This window comes from Heptranchias perlo, chromosome 11 (assembly GCF_035084215.1).
Source record: "Heptranchias perlo isolate sHepPer1 chromosome 11, sHepPer1.hap1, whole genome shotgun sequence".
Lineage (NCBI taxonomy): Eukaryota > Metazoa > Chordata > Chondrichthyes > Hexanchiformes > Hexanchidae > Heptranchias > Heptranchias perlo.
In genome coordinates this window covers 20,179,981-20,197,795 of record NC_090335.1, presented here as the reverse complement: position 1 = coordinate 20,197,795, position 17,815 = coordinate 20,179,981, and the positions used below count along the sequence as shown (strand labels likewise).

General features: G+C 41.4%; 1 long non-coding RNA gene across 1 annotated transcript in view; it reads left to right on the top strand.

The window, feature by feature from the left end:
- The window catches only part of LOC137327151 (uncharacterized), a 59,783-nt gene extending 42,508 nt beyond the window's left edge, over positions 1 to 17,275 (top strand). The window contains exon 3 of the long non-coding RNA XR_010964375.1: positions 17,192 to 17,275. This is a non-coding gene — a long non-coding RNA (uncharacterized lncRNA). The remainder of the gene's footprint in view (positions 1 to 17,191) is intronic.
- Positions 17,276 to 17,815: the final 540 nt, after the last annotated feature.

Here is a 17,815-nt window from a genome sequence, read left to right as displayed (position 1 = left end):
TTCTTGGCACCTAGTATTACAAAACTACAAATGACGGGAAATATGTCATTTGATGTAATTCCTGTTATTTGTGTGCAATTAAAATACACCTTACACATTTGGGCTCACGTACTAAATAACCCAATATCACTTAAGGCAAAAAATGCCAGATGTGGCAGTGATAAACAGGTGCCAGGTGAGCTGCTCCTGAAATAGTTTCCACTGGAGTTCCACCTAGGAGCCAGAATAATTCCAGCAAAAAAATCAAGGGTAATATTCTAACTGCGGCATTGACGCCACTCCCGGGTCATTTGGAAATGATTATGAAGCTCCTGCCGTCAGGCCCAGCGGAATGCAAGTCATGTACTAATGGGGTGGAGGCCCAATTCCTATAGGTTTCCTCCCCATTTTCAGTCCATTACAGCTGGTGAACTGGTTGGTGCACCTGGGGTGTAACAGACACAGATTTGTCGACAATATTTCTCAGGTGCTAGTAAGCAGGTGTACTTTTTCTAATCTATTGTAATAGCTCAGAAATATCCCCTTTATCTCTCTCTCTTGTGCTTTAATTATAGCTAAGTACTGGCTAAATTCAAATTAAAAACACTCCTTGTGAGAAATGACTCAAATAAATATGGATGAATAGTTTCTACCAATGTAAAATGACTGGCACTCATACCCATATATAGCAATGTTAAAATCATGGACAGTCATATCTATACATAGCAGTGTGACATCAATGACTGTGATCCTCATTGTTTACTTTAGCACCTTCTTCCACACATACCTCCAAGTGTGGTGAATTATGGAGACCAGGGCCTTTCATGTTACTGCCTACCACACCTTCAGTGGATTCTCTGTTTAGGCTAGCTCTTCCTTGTGACTCATGGATGGCATTTCTCTGGTCCCTCATTCCATCAATAATAATGTGAAGGACCCACAATTATTAAAGTGGGTCTTTTTACACCGTACTCTCTCCATTTGGGCTCTAGTTTACACACTGTACAGCTGAATGGGGTTATGGAGCATTACTTATAGCTCTCACGTGCCTGTTACAGGGTTGCCTGTGTTTCAGCACCATTATTGCAGGTCTTTTTTCATTTCGACATCTCAATTGTGCATTAGTTGTAACATGTCCTAGCTCCAAGAATGCACTATTCATAAATTTGTGTTTTCTTGCAAGTGTGCTTTTAAAAAAAAAATTAACTCTCATTTCATGCACAATCAATATTCTAAAAGCAAAATTAAAGTTCCATATCTTTCAAGCCCCGCCATGGTGTATCATTGACCATACTGAGAGCCTCTCTGAATCTGTGAAAGCAAGCAACCGTATTAAAATTTGAATTAACAAAATTAATATATATTGAAGGAAAACATCTTGACACAGTTATACAATTAGAGTAGTGATATTTCTTAGGAATTTCATTCTGTAAATACTAATCCCTATAGGGGGCCCCCCTTTGAAACCTGAAGGACTGGAAAAAGAAATTTGTAGTTGACAAAAGGGCATTGCCCTTGGCCATATTGAGGTGGCTAATTTATGTTTAGGAGTGTCATCAGGGCACGGGAACTGTGGGTTTGCAGTCAATGGCACTCTATCAACGTAAAGGAGCCTTGAATGTCACATGTCTTCCCAGGGTCTAGTGGCTCCAGATTTGAAGTTGCACCCCCTCAGCTTATAATGAAGGCGCTGAGTATGAAATCTCCCTTTCCCGACTAAGGCATTGGTGACATGAATCATGAGGCATTTCTCCACTATAAATGGGAGGAAAGTTCATGTTTGGCAAAAAAAAAGTTTTCATTTAAAACACCTCGAATTTAAATGGACAGAAAATCAAGCAGGCTCTGGTGAAATCGCCTCTGCCCAATTTTCCTCTATGCACCGTGCCCAGGCAAGGCATTATGCCAAATGCAAAAACAGGAAAATCTGCCCTATTGACATACCCAAATAAGCAACAAAGGGAGTGATTTTGACTTTGTGCGATAGTGTAAAATGAGTGATAGTGAATCAGCAGCCCATGTTACATCTCTCCCCATTTTTATTTCCATTGACGTCAACGGAAATAAAAATTCGGGAGAGATGTAACACAGGCTGCCGATTCGCTATCACTTGTTTTACACTATCGCACAAAGTCAAAATTACCCCAGAGTCTTGAGTTCATGTATTGAGTGTGCTCAGTGTATATGTAATAATGGAAAACAGTGGTTTTCTTCTGAGCTCAGATGGAATTAGTTAGTCGATAAGTGGAAACATGCATTCTGTTGTAAAAAAGGGAGTTTATGATTTACTTATTTTGATAGTTAACCCATTACTCTGTATATTGCATATACCTTTAATGTAACAAAAAAATTAAAGTGAACTTTCTCACTGCATACAGTGTTTAAGCATAGTTCATATTTGTCTTTTTAATTGGCAAGTTCTTTCATGTTATTTGTTCCATTGTTTTAGTAATTTTTAAATTACTTTTGGTACATCAGCTTCATACTTTATAAAATTTTTGTCAGATGTTTTATTCTTTCGTTGGATGGTGATTTATCTTTATACAATGAAAGACATAATCTGATGAAAATACAATAATATAGAACCACTTCAGTGGGGACCAGGGAGTATTTAATAAAAGATGATTAAAGCAACATCAAAGAACATCTACCTTCCTTTTTAAGTACTCGCCAAAATCAAAACTGTTGCAAGATTAATGTTTTATTTTAGTTTGAGGATACTTTAGATGAAGAAATATTCTTTGATATTGAGTTTCTCTAATATTGCAATCATAGAGATGCATGACTGCAAATTGGCCAATTCAGGATGAACAGTATAACTGCTGCTGGACCATCGTCCATTCAGTGTCTTACATTGGTTGTGAGACCACCTGGAGGATGTATGGGCTGATTCTCCTCTCCTGGTGCTAACTGGGAACAATTTGTGCACAGTACTCTAGGACCAAGACCTCAGCGCCCAATCTTTCTGATTTAAATATTACAGGTGTGCATTAGGCATGCATTGGGTTTGGGGGGGTGCCTTTTAGAGCACCATTGAAGAAGTCCAGACACTACTTGTGGATTGAAGGCAGCAGCAAACTTAAAGGGACAGGTCAGATGGGAGCCCCATAAGAGAGCCTGAAGGACTTAAAATGTTTAAGGTAAGGGGAGCAGGGTTTTCAAGTCGATAGTTTCTAATGACTAATGGTAAGTTTTTAATTCCACTGATGCCTGCTAGAAGCTGTGATTTGCATGTCAGTGGTCTTCACGTTTGCTTAAAGGTGCTGTTTCCTATGAATGAGTTTATGCCTGGCAGTGCAGCAGCACCCAAGCAGCAGTCTGGATATCCATACAGTCTGCCCTGGTGGGAGCTGGTAAGAGGGCAGCTCCATTGTGCCAAGCAGTAGGTGGAAGGACAGCAAGCATGGGGATGAAGAATGATGGTACGGAAATAGGAGGAATGTGTTGGTTTGACTTTGAGGCCTCCCTTTTTATTCCAGGTGGAATGGAACAGGTAGTATGGTCAGGGCAGGCAGTATTCTTGCTCTGCAGTAGGGAAACAGGTGGCTCGGGAGAGGGCCAGGCAATTTCTTCAGCCATCAAGGGGGCTTATGGTTGTTACTGCTTGTCTGCCTCCATATAAGCCAGATTGCAAAAGGAAAGATGTGGCTCAGTGGTTAGCATGGCCGCACTCACTGGGGGTAGATTTTGACTTTGTGCGATAGTGTAAAACGGGTGATAGCGAGTCAGCAGCCGGTTTTACATCTCTCCCCATTTTTATTTTGATTGACTTCAATGGAAATAAAAATTGGGGAGAGATGTAACGTGGCCTGCCGATTCGCTGTCACCCGTTTTACACTATTGCACAAAGTCAAAATTACACCCACTAAGTGTAAAGGACTAACAACATTCTGCAGCATGTTCAGCAACAGCTAAAAAAAGCCGAAAACTAAGACCTTTATTTGGCAATCTCATCGCGTCCCTTAAGATAGATAGGAGTAGAAATTGGTATGTGTCGCGATCGAAATCAGGGTTAGGGGGACCAATTTTGGGCAGAGGCATCCCGTGGCCTACTCTCTCCCCACCAGGAAGTGCGGCAGCTGCCAAATTGGAAGCTGGTGACTTGCAAGTGCCTGAGGCGCCCGGATAAAACAGGCGTTAGGTCCCTTGAATATTCCAATCATGGGCCTCACAACTGTTTCTAGACCTCATGCCATATTAGGCAAAAACTGAGTGGAAAATGTAAGTCTACAGCGGCCTAACCAGCAGGTCCTTGAAGGTATAGCTGGGAGGCTGCCAAAGAAGAGGTAATTGATTTAAGAACATAAAAAGTAGGAGAATGCCATCCTGCCCCTCGATCTTGCTCCGCCATTCAATAAGATCACAAATGAGCATCCACAGCTCTCTGGGGTAGAGAATTCCAAGGATTTACAACCCTCAAAGTGAAGAAATTTTTCCACATTTCAGTCCTAAATGGCCGACCCCTTATCATGAGACTATGACCCCCTAGTTCTAGACTCTCCAGCCAGGGGAAACAGCCTCTCAGCATCTACCCTGTCAAGCCCTCTAAGAATTTTATACGTTTCAGTGAGATCACCTCTCATTCTTCTAAACTTCGGAGAACATAGGCCCATTCTACTCAATCTCTCCTCAGGACAACCCTCTCATCCCAGGTATCAATCTAGTGAGCCTTCGTTGCACCCCCCCCTTTGTATTGTCAGCAAACTTGGATACATTACGCTCGGTTCCCTCATCTAAGTCATTGATATATATTGTAAACAGCTGAGGCCCAAGCACTGATCCTTGCGGCACCCCACTAGTTACAACCTGCCAATCCGAAAATGACCCGTTTATTCCTGCTCTCTGTTTTCTGTCTGTTAACCAATCCTCAATCCACACTAATATATTACACCCAATTCCACGAGCCCTAATCTTGTGTAACAACTTCTTGTGTGGCACCTTATTGAATCCAATCTTTTTGAAAATCCAAATATACTACATCCGCCGGTTCCCCCTTTTCTTTTTACTTACCTGAATGAAAGAAAGACTTGTATTTATATAGCGCCTTTCACGACCTCAGGACATCCCAAAGTGCTTTACAACCAATGAAGTGCTTTTGAAGTGTAGTAATGTAGGAAACCCGGCAGCCAAGTTGGGCACAGCAAGATCCCACAAACAGAAATGTGATAGTGACCAGATAATCTGTTTTAGTGATGTTGGTTGAGGGATAAATATTGGCCAGGACACTGGGGAGAATTTCCCTGCCCTTCTTTGAAATAGTGCCATGGAATCTTTTACGTCCACCTGAGAGGGCAGACGGGTCCTCTGTTTAATGTCTCATCCAAAAGACACCATCTCCGACAGTGCAGCACTCCCTCAGTACTGCACTAGAGTGTCAGCCTAGATTTTGTGCTCAAGTCTCTGAGGTGGGACTTGAACTCACAATTTTCTGACAGAGGCGAGAGCGTTACTCACTGAGCCACAGCTGACGCCTGTCATGACTCCACAGCACAACTGTGGACCACAGCGGGGCCTGTGCTCGACCCTTCCTGTTCCATCCCAGGACTAATCACAGCCGACCCAAATTGGTGACTTCCAAACCGGCGAGCTGCATCGTGCGCTCAATCGGCATCTGCGGCCTCAAGGTGCTGAATTTGCCATGGGCCTCGCACTGGCACAATGGAGCAGTCGCTCCGCTGACTTGCCCTTCGTTTCGTGCACAAGTCTATTTTCCAGCCCATAGTTCCTAAACGGTAGCCCTGGAACCAGTGGCATGAGGTTTTACTGGGAGCAGCTTGCTCCTGAGTTGTACTCTGTTATTAAAGGAAGTTTGAGTGCAGAGATCTTTGACATTGGTTTTCATGAAATGTACATGTGTACCCTCTTTTTCTCGCAAGGTCAGGTTAAGACATCAGAATGTTTGTGTGCTGTGCTATTCAGGAGCCAAATGGGAGCAAAGAATTAGCATCCATTTTACCTCCACATTGCACCTGTTTTTCAAATGCCGTTTGGGAGAGGACAGTCAGGCCTGTAGTTCCAAAGTGCTTTGGCCTAAAGCAAAGTTACAAGGCCAATTTTTTAAACTTTAAAATTTAACTTTAAAAGCAGTCAAAACTTGTTCAATGGACCACATTTCAGTTTCTGATGTTGAATAAAAGCTGACAGTCTCATCTAAGCTTAGTTGGGGTTTAGCAGAGAATGGTGCAGGAAGGATAGTATAAATTTGTGTTGCCACTTGCACTGCATTCTCAGTTCTACTAGTGGGTGTAATATAACTGCACTACAATCCTATTGTATAATACTCTTCATTAGAAGTGTACTGATTGTGGCGAAAGGTTTTATGTGTCACAAAATCGTTAACCCATATTTTATAATGATTTTATTACGTGTGATGCACAGTAGAAATCTTCCCCCATTATTTCTTGCTAAAAGGCAAACCTGTTTTGAAAACTGAAAAAATGTTTAAAGGGATACATCAGGGCTCTGAACTATTTACTAATCCTTCCAGTAAAACTTCAGGCTCAAAGAAAAATTTTCTGCAAAAAATGGCTATTTATTGATTTGAAAGTGCTTTCTGGTTCTGTCTTATCTGTGGTGATATTTTAATGAATTATGTATTTTGTTTACTTAGTTTCACCACAACAGTGTGACATTTTATCTCATTGAGTATCTTTACAGCACAGTGTATTGAGATTCCACTGTCAGGGCACTTATACCTGGATAACAGTGGATTATTGGGATTTAAACTGTAGGAACTGTGCACAGCTTTAATAAAAATGCAAAGGAGTTGGGATGATTTCTTCCCTCAAAGAAAAAAATCACAGAATCACACAGCACAGAAGGAGGCCATTTGGCCCATCATGCCTGTGCCAGCTCTTTGTACGAGGTATCCAATTAATCCCACTCCCCTGCTCTTTCCTCATTGCCCTGCAAATTTTTCCTTTTCAAGTATTTATCCAATTCCCTTTTTAAAGTTACTATTTAATCTGTTTCCACCACCCTTTCAGGCAATGTATTCCAAATCATAACAACTCGCTGCATAAAATTTTTTTACCCTGATTTACCAATTATCTTAAATCTGTGTCCTCTGGTTACCGACCCTCCTGCCAGTGGCAACAGTTTCTCCCTATCTACTGTATCAAAACCCCTCATAATTTTGAACACCTCTACTAAATCTCCCGTTAACCTTCTCTGCTGTAAGGAGAACAATACCAGCTGCTCTATTCTGTCCGCATAACTGGCAAATGGTGGGAAGTGGTGTTCCATAGGGATCGGTGCTGGGACCACTGTTGTTCATGATTTACATTATGAACATTATGCATATTTGGATTCGGGAATTGGCATGTAACAAGGGTACTACAGTAATCATGGGTGACTTTAATCTATATATAGACTGGCCAAATCAAATTAGCAATAATACTGTGGAGGATGAATTCCTGGAGTGTGTACGAGATAGTTTTTTAGACTAGTTTTTTAGATAGTGTGTTGAGGAGCCAACCAGGGAACAGGCTATCCTAGATTGGGTATTGTGCAATGAGAAGGAGTTAATTAATAATCTTGTTGTGCGGGGTCCTTTAGGGAAGAGTGACCATAACATGATAGAATTCTTCATTAAGATGCAAAGTGAAGTAGTCCAATCCGAAACTAGGGTCCTAAATCTAAATAAAGGAAACTACGAAGGTATGAGGATTGAGTTGGCTACGATAGATTGGGAAGCTTCATTAAAAGGCATGACGGTGGATAGGCAATGGCTAACATTTAAGGAACGAATGCATGAATTACAACAATTATACATTCCTTTCTGGCGCAAAAACACAGAAGGAAAAGCGGCCAACAAAAGAAATTAAGGAGAGTATTAGATCCAAAGAGGAGTCATATAAAGTTGCCAGAAAAAATAGCAAGCCTGAGGATTGGGACAGTTTGGAATTCAGCAAAAAAGAACCAAGAGATTGATTAAGCGGGGAAAAATAGAGTATGAGAGTAAACTTGCAAGGAACATAAAAGTGGACTGTAAAAGCTTCTACAAGTATCTAAAAAGAAAAAGATTAGTGAAAACAAATGTAGGTCCCTTACAGTCAGAAATGGGAGAATTTATAATGAGGAACAGGGAAATAGCAGAGCAATTAAACAAATACTTTGGTTCTGTCTTCACGGAAAAGGACACAAATAACTTCCCAGAAATGCTAGGGAACCAAGGGTCTAGTGAGAAGGAGGAATTAAAGAAAATTAGTATTAGTAAAAAAATAGTGCTGGAGAAATTAATGGGACTGAAAGCTGATAATCTGCATCCCAGGGTACTAAAAGAGGTGGCCATGGAAATAGTGGATGCATTAGTTGTAATCTTCCAAAATTCTATCGATTATGGAACAGTTCCTGCAGATTGGAGGGTGGCAAATGTAACCCCACTATTTAAAAAAGGAGGGGGAGAGAAAACAAGGAACTACAGACCAGTTAGCCTAACATCAGTAGTAGCGAAAATGCTAGAGTCTATTATAAAGGATGTGATAACAGGACACTTAGAAAATATCGATGGGATTAGACAAAGTCAACATGGATTTATGAAAGGGAAATCGTGTTTGACAAACCTACTGGAGTTTTTTGAGGATGTAACTGGTAGAATAGATAAGGGAGAACCAGTGGATGTGGTTTATTTGGATTTTCAGAAGGCCTTTGATAAAGTCCCACATAAGAGGTTAGTGTGCAAAATTAAAACACATGGGACTGGGGGTAATATACTGGCATGGATTGAAAATTGGTTAACAGACTGGAAACAGAGAGTAGGAAAAAGTGGGGTCTTTTTCAGGGTGGCAGGCAGTGACTAGTGGGGTACCGCAGGGATCAGTGCTTGGGCCCCAGCTATTCACGAGATATATATCGATGATTTGGATGAGGGAACCAAATGTAATATTTCCAAGTTTGCTGATGACACAAAACTAGGTGGGATTGTGAGTTGTGAGGAGGATTCAATGAGGCTTCAAGGCGATTTAGACAAGTTGAGTGAGTGGGCAGATACATGGCAGATGCAGTATAATGTGGATAAATGTGAAGTTATCCACTTCGGAAGGAAAAATGGAAAGGCAGAGTATTATTTAAATGGTGATAGATTGGGAAATGTTGATGTACAAAGGGACCTGGGTGTCTTTGTACACCAGTCACTGAAAGCAAACATGCAGGTGCAGCAAGCAGTTAGGAAGGCAAATGGTATGTTGGCCTTCACTGCAAGAGGATTTGAGTACAGGAGCAAGGATGTCTTACTGTAGTTATACAGGGCCTTAGTGAGACCACACCTGGAGTATTGTGTGCAGTTTTGGTCTCCTTACCTAAGAAAGGATATACTTGACATAGAGGGAGTGCAGTGACGGTTCACCAGACTGATTCCTGGGATGGCAGGACTGTCGTATGAGGAGAGATTGGGTCAACTCGGCCTGTATTCACTCGAGTTTAGAAGAATGAGAGGGAATCTCATTGAAACATATAAGATTCTGACAGGGCTAGACAGACTGGATGCAGGGAGGATGTTTCCCCTGTCTGGGGGTCCAGAACGAAGGGTCACAGTCTCAAGATACGGGGTAGGACATTTAGGACTGAGATGAGGAGAAACTGTGGAATTCTCTACCACAGAAGGCTGTGGAGGCCAAAACTGAATATATTTAAGAAGGAGCTAGATAGATTTCTAGATACAAAAGGCATCAAGGGGTATGGGGAGAGAGCGGGAATATGGTATTGAGATAGAGGATCAGCCATGAATATATTGAATGGCGGAGCAGGCTCGAAGGGCCGAATGGCCTACTCCTGCTCCTATTTTGTATGTTTCTATAAAAAGGTTATTGATGCACTGGAGGAGGTGCAAAAAAGATTCACAAGGATGATACCAGAACTGAGAGCATATACTTATCAGGAAAGGTTGAACAAGATGGAGCTCTTTTCTTTAGAAAAGAGAAGGTTGAGGGGTGACCTGATAGTGATCTTTAGGATAATGAAAGGGTTTGATAGGGTAGACGTAGAGAAAATGTTTCCACTTGTGGGGGAGTCTAAAACTAGAGGTCATAAATATAAGATAGTCACTAATAAATGCAATAGGGAATTTAGGAGAAACCCAAAGTGTGGTAAGAATGTGGAACGCACTACCACAGGAATAGTTGAGGCAAATAGCATAGATGCATTTAAAGGGAAGCTAGATGAGCACATGAGGGAGAAAGGAATAGGAGGGTATGCTGATAGGGTTAGATGAAGTAGGGAGGGAGGAGGCTCATGTGCAGCATAAATGCTGGCATAGACAAGTTGGGCCGAATGGCCTGTTTCTCTGCTGTAGACTCGATGTACCTGAAGTCCCTTATCCTTGGTACCATTCTATTAAATCCCCTCTGCACCCTCTCCAAGGCCTTGACATCCTTCCAAAATGTGGTGTCCAGAATTGGACACAACACTCCAGCTGATGCCTAACCAATGATTTATGAAGGTTTAGCATAACTTCTTTGCTTTTGTACTCCATGCCTCTATTTATAAAGCCAAGGATTTCATGTGCTTTTTTAAAGCCTTATCAACTGCAATGTGTACAGTTTCTACCTATAAAAAGAGAACTAGGCAATTTCCACCCCCTTCCCCTAAAATACACAAGAATTAAATACCAGATCATGTTACCCATTATAAGGCTCTATGAAAGACACTTTAAATCAGTTTTACAAATTGCTCCTGAATTGATTTAATAGTCATTTTCATTTCTGGGGGTCCATTTATGAGAGAATGCTCACTCCCATAAAGTACATTTAGTTAACAGTGTGTATCTCTGACAAGAACGTAATTTGGTTCAGTAGATACCATTTCACTGTCTGAACTCATTTCATGAGTGTATCCATTACTGTCTCAATAAATGTATGTATCACTCAGGTGAAGAGTTTTACGTCATTCAGTCTTGTTACTTTGCTTTCTACCTTGCTGTTATAGTCAAAGATTAGAACGTAAGTAAATAGTAGCATTGGTTTAAAAATTTTTAAAGCAAGAAGTCACTACATTTGTTTATCTATGTGCTATTGATTTTTTTTCAAAAGAAATTCTGCAGAACCAGATTTTTGTGATGAGATTGGAATTAAGAGCAGTTTTGCGCTTCAAACACATGTCTGATGGGGTCTGAACAGAGACCATTACAGCTAGCAGATTATAAATAAAAAAGCACAATCAAGATCAAAACAAGATGAATTAGTTAGATGTCCTTAAACTCGGTGATTCATTAACAGAACTAATAATATTATAATAGAACATCTGTACTTTCTTTTGAATGAGAATCTAGTCATGCCATTTATCAAATTAGACACAGTAACATTTTTGAATTTATTTGGGCAGTAGTGTATGATTTGTTAAGAGAATTTAAATTAGTTTGTCAGTGCTGGATTTACAGACACTTGGGTTGTAGGAATGCTAATGCCACTACTGTTTTGGAGGAATGTCAAAAGTAACTAAATCAACAAGGAATAGGACATTAAACATTGATTAATCTTGTGATCATTGTGCATTCTAAAGAGTTTTCTATGTCGTTGGCATTCTCTGAGTAGACATATTGGCTTTGGACTTTGCCTTTCTTTGGTGCCAGTACAGTTTCCATGGCATTAACAGGTGGGAGTTGTGCTATGATGCACTTCACTGGCATCACTACACAGAAAAATAAACATGAAAATGTTATTTAAACTTTGATTTTATCTGGCCATTTTTTCATGTATATGTCAAAATGAATACAATAATCTCCATGTGCTAAAGTGTTCTTTTCAAAATATATAAGAACCCCTCCCCCAATTGAATTACAAAGGAGTCTAATTCTTGGTAAAAAATAAACATTTTTTTAAAACGTAAGCTGCATTGAGATAAGTCCAGAAAATAGGAGTTATTTTCACCACAATTTTTTTGAGACTTGTTGGATGAGGTGGGGGGAAGGGGTGGAACAGAGCAGGACAAACCATCCATTTGCTCCTATGACTGGGGGAGGGGAAAGACAAAGTTCTTAAGTGTCATTAAGACCAGTATTAGATTGATTTGTGTCGAGAGGAAGTTTGAGGCCATTGGAGAGAACAGTGAATAGGCCTACCCCATAGGCCTATCGTATCCAGAAATTAAAAATGTCTTCCAGCCAACTCATACCAATATTCACAAATGCTCTGATGTGCTTAGTATAAATTACTCCGTTGTTGTGGTTTTTTTATTAATAATTTCAACACCACCTCAAAAATAGAAATATTTATTGCTGCAAAGGCTTGTTTTCAGAACAGCTCACTTCCTGGTACATGGTAATTCGTTCATGGGATGTGCGCATCGCTGGCAAGGCCAGCATTTATTGCCCATTCCTAATTGCCCTTGAGAAGGTGGTGGTGAGCCGCCTTCTTGAACCACTGCAGTCCGTGTTGTTGACCGGAGGTCACCGGTTACGGTTACATAAGAACATAAGAAATAGGAGCAGGAGTAGGCCAATCGGCCCCTCGAGCCTGCTCCGCCATTCAATAAGATCATGGCTGATCTGATCCCAACCTCAAATCTAAAGAACACAAGAAGTAGGAGCAGGACCCGGCCACTCAGCCCCTGGGCCCGCTCCGCCACCCACAGGGCCTTGACCGATCCGAACTCAGCTTTCTGTCCAATTTCCTGCCTGCTCCCCGTAACCCCTAATTCCCTTTACTTCTAGGAAACTGTCTATTTCTGTTTTAAATTTATTTAATGATGTAGCTTCCACAGCTTCCTGGGGCAGCAAATTCCACAGACCTACCACCCTCTGAGTGAAGAAGTTTCCCCTCATCTCAGTTTTGAAAGAGCAGCCCCTTATTCTAAGATTATGCCCTTGGGAACATCCTTACCGCATCCACCCGATCAAGCCCCTTCACAATCTTATATGTTTTAATAAGATCGCCTCTCATTCTTCTGAACTCCAATGAGTAGAGTCCCAATCTACTCAACCTGTCCTCATATGTCCACCCCCTCATCCCCGGGATTAGCCGAGTGAACCTTCTTTGTACTGCCTCGAGAGCAAGTATGTCTTTTCTTAAGTATGGACACCAAAACTGTATGCAGTATTCCAGGTGCGGTCTCACCAATACCTTATATAACTGCAGCAATACCTCCCTGTTTTTGTATTCTATCACCCGAGCAATAAACGCCAACATTCCGTTGGCCTTCTTGATCACCTGCTGCACCTGCATACTAACTTTTTGATTTTCTTGCACTAGGACCCCCAGATCCCTTTGTACTGCAGTACTTTCCAGTTTCTCGCCATTAAGATAATAACTTGCTCTCTGATTTTTCCTGCCAAAGTGCATAACCTCACATTTTCCAATATTGTATTGCATCTGCCAAATCTCCGCCCACTCACCCAGCCTGTCTATATCCCCTTGCAGGTTTTTTATGTCTTCCTCACTCTCTACTTTCCCTCCCATCTTTGTATCATCTGCAAACTTTGATATGTTACACTTGGTCCCCTCCTCCAAATCGTTAATATAGATTGTAAAGAGTTGGGGACCCAGCACCGACCCCTGCGGAACACCACTGGCTACTGGTTGCCAGTCCGAGAATGAACCATTTATCCCAACTCTCTGCTTCCTGTTAGATAACCAATCCTCCACCCATGCCAGAATATTACCCCCAATCCAGTGATTCTTTATCTTGAGCAATAATCTTTTATGTGGCACCTTGTCGAATGCCTTCTGGAAGTCTAAATACACTACGTCTACTGGTTCCCCTTTATCCACCCTGTACGTTATGTCCTCAAAGAACTCAAGCAAATTTGTCAGACATGACTTCCCCTTCATAAAGCCATGCTGACTTTGTCCTATTAAATTATGTTTATCTAAATGTTCCGTTACTGTCTCCTTAATAATAGACTCCAAAATTTTACCCACCACAGATGTTAGGCTAACTGGTCTATAATTTCCAGCCTTCTGCCTACTACCCTTTTTAAATAAGGGTGTTTCATTAGCAGTTGTCCAATCTGCCGGGACCTTTGCTGAGTCCAGAGAATTTTGGAAAATTATTACCAAAGCATCCACAATCTCTACTGCCACTTCCCTCAAGACCCTAGGATGTAAGCCATCAGGTCCAGGGGATTTATCCACCTTGAGTCCCATTATTTTACTAAGTACCAATTCCTTAGTGATTTTAATCGTATTTAGCTCCTCCCCCCTAGAGCCCCCTGTTTGTCCAGTGTTGGGATATTCTTAGTGTCCTCTACCGTAAAGACTGAAACAAAATATTTGTTCAGCATTTTTGCCATCTCCATGCTTGCCACCATTAATTTCCCGGTTTCATCCTCTAAGGGACCTACGTTTGCCTTAGCCACCCTTTTTCTTTTTATATAACTGTAGAAACTCTTGCTATCTGTTTTTATATTTTTTGTTAATTTATTTTCATAATCCATCTTCCCTTTCTTAATCAATCCTTTAGTTACTTTTTGCTGTCTTTTGAAGACTTCCCAATCTTCTATCCTCCCACTAAGTTTGGCTACCTTATATGTCCTTGGTTATTGGCTTAGTACAAAGAGGAGAAGAGTCAATTCTCCCTTAACTCTCAATTCGCTTTATTCATGTCGTTAGATCATATACATATAGCTTATACGTCTGGTTAGATATAGACATGCAGTTTGCACAAGGTTATACAGTTTTATACCCAAACTAGGATCTAAACGCACACCCACTAGGTTTCTCTGACACTCCCTGAGTGGTCACAGAATATAAAGGCTAATACCCGAAAAGGAGAGCTGACGCTGGCCAGGTGTTCCGTTCTCTCTCTCTTTCGACGTCATCTCTACGTCCCTGACATAGGTTCTTCCACTTCCGCGATGGTTGGTCTCTGGAGTCTTCGCTCTGGCTCCATGCCCCAGATTCTTCATTCTTATTCCGAATCTTATCTCTTCAAGCTGTGCTGTCTCTCTCTCCCGTTGGTTTAGGCTTTCTCGCCTAGTCCGTGTCTTCTCCTCATTGGCTCTGTCCCAAGGACTTAGGTAGCATTACCTCATTACTTCTTTTCTAAATAAGGACTTGTGTCTTATTACATCTCCTTTGTCTTTCACAAAACTTAGCTAATTCAAACTGGTTCCAGCCAACTCAGGCCAGCGACTGAACTCAGGTTACTTCAGTTCAAAAGTTGCTTTTGTCTGTGTGTCAGCAGTTCGGAATAAACTCAGTAGTTTCTGCAGACCCTGGCCAACAGTGTGGTGAAGGTTCTCCCACAGTGCTGTCAGGTAGGGAGTTCCAGGATTTTGACCCAGCGATGATGAAGGAACGGCGATATACTTCCAAGTTGGGATGGTGTGTGACTTGGAGGGGAACATGCAGGTGGTGTTGTTCCCATGTGCCTGCTGCCCTTGTCCTTCTAGGTGGTAGAGGTCGCGAGTTTGGGAGGTGCTGTCGGAGAAGCTTTCGCGAGTTGCTGCAGTGCATCCTGTGGATGGTACACACTGCAGCCACAGTGCGTCGGTGGTGAAGGGAGTGAATATTTAGGGTGGTGGATGGGATACCAATCAAGCGGGCTGCTTTGTCCTGGATGGTATCGAGCTTCTTGAGTATTGTTAGAGCTGCATTCATCCAGGCAAGTGGAGAGTATTCCATCACACTCCTGACTTGTGCCTTGTAGATGGTGGAAAGGCTTTGGGGAGTCAGGAGGTGAGTCACTCGCTGCAGAATACCCAGCCTCTGACTTGCTCTTGTAGCCACAGTATTTATGTGGCTGGTCCAGTTAAGTTTCTGGTCAATGGTGACCCCCAGGATGTTGATGGTGGGGGATTCGGCGATGGTAATGCCATTGAATGTCAAGGGGAGGTGGTTAGACCCTCTTTTTTTGGAGATGGTTATTGCCTGGCACTTGTGATGTTGCCTGGCCCTTTAAGCTGCTGCATGCTTTAAATCCCGCAGCAGCAGCATGCTATTATCCGTCATCCAGTCAGAGGTGTTTCTGACGCCTGGAAATCACACAGAAATCTTAAAATTAGGCTTACCTCGGAGATTCCGGTGGGGTCAGCGTTCATGGTGTCAGGCGACCATAATTGATATTCCACCTTTCTTCAAGTCAACGTCGGACCTGATCAGAAAGTCTAGCCATCCCAAACTTAATTTTCATTAAATTTTTACTAGATTAGAAGTTGTAGGTAGAATTATAGCTGTTTAGTATGATTTACCAACTTATGGTATCCTTAGTCCAAACACTTAAAAGAACTGCAATATTATTTTGAAATTGGAATATTTTTCAGAACATAAAGGGTTGTTTACAAAGTTGTAAGATTTTGTATCTATTTGCTTGAGGATATTCTTATTGTTTTCACACAGCCCGTGAGGCCTTTTATGTTTTAATTGCTTAGTTACCGTGCTCCCAAGCCATGTCATCAGCCCCTTTCCCCTTCCTCTGTACTCTATTGCTCTTGCTATCCTATCTGCTATACTGTGTTTATCATTTACCATCAGATTTTGGGATGGGTTTGGGGAGGAAAGCAGGTATTGATAAAAACTGCATTAAATATACCAACTTAAAGTTTGAATCAGGTCTGTGAGCTCGATGTAAGACCCTGAGCTGTAAACTATAAACTCTTAAAGCCATTAACCTGTACCAAAAGTGTCTAACCTTCCCTCATAACTATGATTATAAGCCACTAAATCCAACTTGTACATGTGCCAACTCTTAATTCTTAAACCCAGCAAGTGATAATAAATTAGGGAATAAACATTACATCTTTAAGAACAGAAAATGCTGGAAATGTACAGCAGGATTTTGAAAAGGAAAGCTAGGTTAACATTTTGGGTACAACCCTTGATCAGCACTCATGGGCTAATGCTAACCTGTCTTTTTCTTTCAGATGCTGATTGATTTCCAGCATTTATGGTTTTACTTTCACCAATGTAACTTTTAAGATAGGAAACCATCAGTATATTTTCTATTTAATTTTGTTGCTAGCAATTTTGTCTTAATCTCATGTCTATAAATAAAGTTTGATCCACCAGTAGCAGTAGTTAATTTTGAGATTATATTAGCTTTGCTTAGTGTATTCCACAATTAAAATAGCATTATTCATATCACGAATAAAGTCAATTAACATCTACAGTTTTTGCCCTGTTCTCAAAATCTTTGAAAAGCAACTCAGACCTTTTCATTTTGAGAATTTTCAATCTTGGCAATGCTTGAATATATTAAAAAATTTTAAAACGTTTTTCATTTCAACAATGTGCACTCTTGAGTAATTGCTAAGTTTTGCCCTTTTCTGCACCCTGTATAGAGACAGAGTCAGTGAACATACAAGCTGTGTGTGCCTGGTGCCAGAAGCTGAGTTTTGTAAACTACTCCCTGAGCCTTGGTAGTGAAAACAAGTCCTTCTGTAGTGAAAAATGCTTCACCACTTGCCGCAGGATACACTTAAAACGGAATAAGGTGGGTGTTATACTGCTTGCTGCTGTGGTGTCAGCTTGACCGTCTGATTTCTTCCTCTTATTGCTCTCTATTTCTGTTTAAACCATGTTAAACTCCAAACAGAATGAAGTATCTTTCATTCGAATGTATATACTCTCCTATGACGACGTGAACAATCCCTGTTGTTTTTCCTGTTTTCTCCCTTTGCCAGGTTCCATTGGGCATCCCTGTGCTGCGAGGTGGGCAGCCTGTTGCCAATACCACTCTCAGCAGATGGCAAAGAGCTATGGGACAGGGCCCTGCGGAGCTACCTTGGGGCTGATCGTGTGTTCCCGATGCTGAGTTGCCAGGGTCACTACTCCATAGATGCTGTGTATGCTTGCACTTAAAGAGCTCAAATAGTGACGTGTAATAAACTGGATAGCCAGGTGGTGAAGGATGGAATACTAGAGCCTGGTCTTCAGTTGCTTCCAAGCCTTTATTCACAGAGATC